The sequence below is a fragment of the Myotis brandtii genome, unplaced genomic scaffold, assembly GCF_000412655.1.
Source record: "Myotis brandtii unplaced genomic scaffold, ASM41265v1 scaffold50, whole genome shotgun sequence".
Lineage (NCBI taxonomy): Eukaryota > Metazoa > Chordata > Mammalia > Chiroptera > Vespertilionidae > Myotis > Myotis brandtii.
In genome coordinates this window covers 1,419,793-1,425,584 of record NW_005369061.1, presented here as the reverse complement: position 1 = coordinate 1,425,584, position 5,792 = coordinate 1,419,793, and the positions used below count along the sequence as shown (strand labels likewise).

The 5,792-nt window shown below is 41.0% G+C and overlaps 1 protein-coding gene across 2 annotated transcripts in view; it reads right to left on the bottom strand.

The window, feature by feature from the left end:
• FAM222B (family with sequence similarity 222, member B) overlaps positions 1-5,792 on the bottom strand; it is a 54,633-nt gene that overhangs the window by 30,403 nt on the left and 18,438 nt on the right. The gene's annotated exons all lie outside the window — the stretch shown is intronic.

The window sequence follows — 5,792 nt, the reverse complement described above, 5'->3', positions numbered from 1 at the left end:
CCCAGACACCCCCTCCCCCAGTTTGCGACCGCTGCTCCGCTTCGCCGCCGGAAGCCAGCCCCGCCCCCTCAACTCCATCCCGGCCCTCCATGAGCCCCCTCCCGTCCTCACAACCAATGGCGAGCCAGGGAGCCAGCAGAGCGACTCGCAAAGCAGCCAACTGGGGAGGCCCACTGGGAGGTCAGCTGCCGAGGATAGGCCAACTACCTGCGGCCCCGGCCCGGCCCGGCTCCTCTTTGTTAGAGCTGCCCCCATCTCTCTGGGCCCCCACCTCAAAGCCCGGAGTCCAGTATCCCATAGCTGGGCCAAGTGATGCCCCACCCCTTCTCCCGCTCCCCTGCCCACTTTCTGCCTGGGTAAACCCAAGCTAACCATCCAGGCGGTACCCTAGAGCGCCTCAGACTTCCACAGCAATAGCCACCTGGTGACACCCGACAGTAAAAAAAATGCTCCCCAGGTCTATATGCCTCGCCCTTCTTTTCTGACTAATCAACCCTTCATAACCGTGCATAGATTTAGGTTTGCATATTAGATCAGCTGCACACATCAATCAATCCACCCTGTCTGAAACTACAGATTGCCGTGCCGCAGAAATTAAGGGGTGCGGGGCGTATTGGGAAGGTATGTATCTGGAAGGTTGGTGGTGGTGGGAGGAGAGGGAATACATTAAATCATCTGCAAAAAAGAAACACCAAAAACACACACAGTTGACCCAGTTCAGACACAAGACATCCATTCCATTAAACCCAAGCTAACCGCTCCCTTAGCAGGTTTCAGTAAAACCAGGAAACAAACCTCTTAAGTCTTGTTCAAGCCATACACCTAATATGAGAAAAACTCAGCAATTGCCAGGCCTCGGCATAGCTGGCATGTTGCATCAATACATCAATCACAAATGCCAACGTTAGGGACATAACACTGCTGGAATAGAATATACTAATGATTGAAGGATATTTTCTTAGGCATAGTGGGGCTCACTTAAGACACAAGAAAAATGGGTATTGGGAAAAGCCAGCTATTACCAATATGATCATTTTTGTCCACAGAGTTCTGGCAACTAGTATTACATATCTAAATCACTACAATCCCTCTTAGTTCCCCAAGTACTATAATAATAATAATAATAACAACACTACAACAAAATACTTTAAATTTAAGTAGCCTTTTATTTTTAAAAATATATTTTTTTATTAATTTAGAGGAAGGGGGGAGAGGGAGAGAGAGAGAGAGAGAGAGAGAGAGAGAGAGAGAGATAGAAACATCAATGATTAGAGAGAATCATTGATTGGCTGCCTCCTGCACACCCCACACTGAGGATTGAACTATGACCTCCTGGTTCATAGGTCAACACTCAACCACTGAGCCAAGCCAGCTGGGCAAGTAGACCTTTCTTATATGGAGCTCAGAGCATTTCATATATATAACCTCCATCTTCTTAGAAGATGGAAAAGGAGCTGACAACACCCATTTTTAAGCCCGATATTTTTCCTAACCAAATTAAAAACTGTGGTTTAAGATTTATAGAGGAACCTCATTGGTGTCTCATAGGCTAGCTTATTAAGGTCCATATGTAAAAAATCATATGTGAAATTTTTATTTTATTTTAAATCCTGCCCACAAAAGTCTGCCAGATTAGTTATCAGGTGTGTCCAGCCCCTTCCCATCTTCTCCTAAACTAAAACGAAAATTCTCAAGAGCACAAAGCAGTTATAACTCTCCTCCACATCACTTAGTAATCCCCTGTCATTTTCCATATTAAAATAACTAAATAATACTGCAAGAAGCTGCTGTTTAAAATAGTGTACTCTTGCCCTGGCCAGGTAGCTCGGTTGGTTAGAGCATCATCCTGATAGGCCAAGGTTGTGGGTTCAATCCCTGATCAGGACACATACAAGAAGCAACCAATGAGTGCATAAATAAGTGGAACAACAAATCTCTCTCTTACCCTAAAATCAATAAACAAACATTTTTAAAAAGTAAAAAAAAAAAAATAGTGGCCCTAACCAGTTTGGCTCAGTGGATAGAGCATTGGCCTTCGGACTGAAAGGTCCCAGGTTCGATTCCGACTAAGGGCATGTACCTTGGTTGCGGGCACATCCCCAGTAGGAGGTGTGCCGGAGGCAGCTGATCAATGTTTCTCTCTCATCGGTGTTTCCAACTCTCTATCCCGCTCCCTTCCTCTCTGTGAAAAATCAATAAAATATATTTTTTTAAAAATAGTGTATGTACTCTTGATGTCTAAGGGAAACATCTGAGCCAGTACTTTCCCTCAGACTCTATAGCTTTCTTGACAAAAACAATTTTTTTTTCTTTAAGGAATAGAAACTAAAACTTAAATTCTTCCAAGATCATTCATGCACCAATTAATTTGTCAAGACATCAAAAACAAACATACCTGTCTTGCCATTATTATCACAAATGTTATTGATAATTGGATAATTCTGATAAAACTTCTAATATCCTCTTCTAAAACATAAACTAGGAACTCTTAGGGGGTTTCAAGTGCCTTAATGGAAATTAAAAAGTCAAACACATCTTGCCAAAAGTATCTATACAGTACAAGAAACCACAGAGGAATTATAACTGTTTAAGAAAAGATCACTGGGACACCCAAAACATTTCCTCCTAAACAGAAATTCAAGTCCAATACTTTTCATGTCCCGCAAATGTCCTCTTTCTGTATTATTACCACTACCCTAACAGAGACCCTTACCATATGTCTGTGGGGGCAACTATACTTCTAAGTCTCCCTTAGTCCACATACCATTGCTTTCATCCATTTGCTCTTTTTAAGAACTACAGAAACTGCCCTGGCCGTTTTTTCTAAGTGGTTAGAGCGTCAGCCCTCAGACTGAAAGGGTCATGGGTTCGATTCCCAGTCAAGGGCAAGTATCTGGATGGGAGTGGGGGGATTGCAGCTTCAATCCCCTGCGGCCCAGGTCTGGGTGCATATGGAAGGCAACCAATTGATGCGTTTCTCTCTCTTTCTCTTTCCTCTCCTCCACTCTCTCTAAAAAAAATTTTTAAAAAAGGGAAAAAATACCTTCAGGTGAGGATTAAAGAAAAAAAGACAGAAACAGTTCAATTTATTGTACATTTACTAGATGTGCAAGGCCCATACATATATATATAAAGTAATACATACATACATATACATATATACACATTTTTATTTTATCATAATAATAGCCCTATGAAATATAAATTTCCCGTTTTTACATATGAAGAAACTGATGTCCAGAGAGGTTATACTATCTGATCTAGGTCATATAACTGCACATAGCTGATAAATGGAAAAGTCAGTCAGTATTAGAACTTAAGTTTTCTCAAATCAATTTCTCTCTCCCTTTCCTCTCTCTAAAATCAATTTTTAAAAAAGGATTTATTCTCTTTTAAAAAAAAAAAAGAACATGAGTTTTCTGGCTTCAGATCAAATATTCCTATCCACTAAGCTATATCATGGCTTACTGGTGCCTATGTCAGCCAGCCAAGTTTCCACTCTGTGGCTGTTACATATCCTATAACCTGGCACTAGCCTATGTTATCAAACTTAACTCTCTACCTTTCCTCAGCATGTTTTCCCCACACCAGATTGTTCTGCTTGCTCACTGTCTGTATATCATGTTCATCCATTTTGAACTTTCTTGCCATGACTTGTAATGTTATAACCATCCCATTTAAATCCTACCCATTCTCCAAGGCCCAGCTCAAATTCCACCTCCCTTGTGGAGCCCACTTTGATGCTGTCAGCAATGATTCCTTTTTTGAATCACTACTACACAATTTACTACTTAATTGTTCTGTTGTCTAATGTAATTTGTCTTCCTAAGTTAGACTGTATGTAAATCAGAGCTAGTTTGTATTTGCCTTTATATCTTCTACCTCCCTAATTTAAAAAAATTTTGTTTTTTATTGATTTCAGAGAGGAAGGGAGAGCTAGAAACATCAATGATGAGAGAGAACCATTGATCAGGATGCCTCCTGCACACCCCCCACAGGGGATCAAGCCCACAACCCAGGCATGTGCCCTGTTCAGAAATCAAACTGTGGCCTCTTGGTTCATAGGTCGATGCTCAACCCCTGAGCCACTTCTTGCCATGACTTGTAATGTTATAACCATCCCATTTAAATCCTACCCATTCTCCAAGGCCCAGCTCAAATTCCACCTCCCTTGTGGAGCCCACTTTGATGCTGTCAGCAATGATTCCTTTTTTGAATCACTACTACACAATTTACTACTTAATTGTTCTGTTGTCTAATGTAATTTGTCTTCCTAAGTTAGACTGTATGTAAATCAGAGCTAGTTTATATTTGCCTTTATATCTTCTACCTCCCTAATTTTAAAAAATATTTTTTTTATTGATTTCAGAGAGGAAGGGAGAGGGAGAGAGAGCTAGAAACATCAATGATGAGAGAGAACCATTGATCAGGATGCCTCCTGCACACCCCCCACAGGGGATCAAGCCCACAACCCAGGCATGTGCCCTGTTCAGAAATCAAACTGTGGCCTCTTGGTTCATAGGTCGATGCTCAACCCCTGAGCCACAATGGCCAGGCATTCTCACTCCCCAATTTTGCCAAGTAAGGAATACATAGTAAAGTCCTCAATAACTACTTACACCAGTAAACTTCATAGCAAAAGAATGGTCCAAATCACTTAAATGAACCAAGTTCTCATAACAGCCACCAAAGCTGAAATCATTAATAACATTCTTAATTCATTTTCAAAATAAAACAAATACCTATAATCAAGTTCTCAATCTGCCACTACTAAATACTTATGCTTCAACAGTGTAACAGACAAAACTGATAGGAGGAACTTCAAGAGGCCTGGTAATGTTTCTTGATCTGGGAACCAGTTGCATAGGTATGTTCAATTTGTGAAAATCCATTGAGCTGTCTACTCATGTACACTTTTCTATATGTATGTTTTATCTCAATAAAAAGTTTTAAAGTATCAGCCCTGGCCCGTGTGGCTCAGTTGATTGGAGTATCATTCCATGCACCATCATTCCATGCACCAAAGGGGTCAATGGTTCGATTCCCCGTCAGGGCAACTACCCAGGTTGCAGGTTCAATCCCTTGTCGGGGCACATACAAGAGGCAACCAATCAATGTTTCTTTCTCACATCAATGTTTCTCTCTCTCCCTTTGTCTCTCTCTAGAGATCAATGAAAACATATCCTCCAGTGAAGATTTTAATAATAATAACCACATATAGCCCTGACCGGTTTGGCTCAGTGGATAGAGCTTCGGCCTGTGGACCGAAGGGTCCCGGGTTTGATTCCAGTCAAGGGCATGTACCTGGTTGTGGGCACATCCCCAGTAGGGGGTGTGCAGGAGGCATCTGATTGATGTTTCTCTCTCATCGATGTTTCTAACTCTCTATCCTTCTCCCTTCCTCTCTGTAAAAAAGTCAATAAAATATATTTTAAAAAAAATAATACTCACATATAAATATATGTCTATAGGGTCCAAGAAAATATCTGGACGTGTATACATACACCAATAAGTCAACAGTTGTTACCATTGAGAGAAAGATAGGAGGGGTAGGGAGGAACAAAGGAGAGAATTTTTTTAATATTTGATTTGATCTTTAAAAAAATTAAAAAATGCGTTCATTTTGTAATTTTAATAGATTAGTTGAGTAAAACAATTATAGATTATCCTATCTAATAAAAGAGAAACATGGTAATTAGCATACGACCGCTACCCTTCCCATTGGCTAATCAGGGTGATATGCAAATTAACTGCCAGCCAAGATGGCGGCCGGCAGCCAGGCAGCTGGAAGC